Raw genomic sequence first — 338 nt, forward strand, 5'->3', positions numbered from 1 at the left:
TTGTTTCTTTTGTAAATATACTATGCTAGCATGAAGCATTTTGGGTAATGCTGAATTTGCATAAATATGACATTGTGTTAATATATAGAGCCTGGATCCAGACCTTTATCCCAAGTACCTTCTTTTTCAAAATTAATAGAGCAAAACTAAAAATTCCCAAAACACAATCTGCATGAACCTTGGCCCTTAGCTTTACCATGTGCCTTTTACCTGTGCCCTTAAATACCAGACCATTTGAACATAGCTGCACGCCTTCCCTTCAGCCGTACGGACACAGGCATAACTTTTAGTTGACGGAGCTCAATGCTAGAGTTCCAGGTCTCATCTACCAATTCCAC

This window comes from Penaeus chinensis, chromosome 11, assembly GCF_019202785.1.
Source record: "Penaeus chinensis breed Huanghai No. 1 chromosome 11, ASM1920278v2, whole genome shotgun sequence".
Taxonomy (NCBI): domain Eukaryota; kingdom Metazoa; phylum Arthropoda; class Malacostraca; order Decapoda; family Penaeidae; genus Penaeus; species Penaeus chinensis.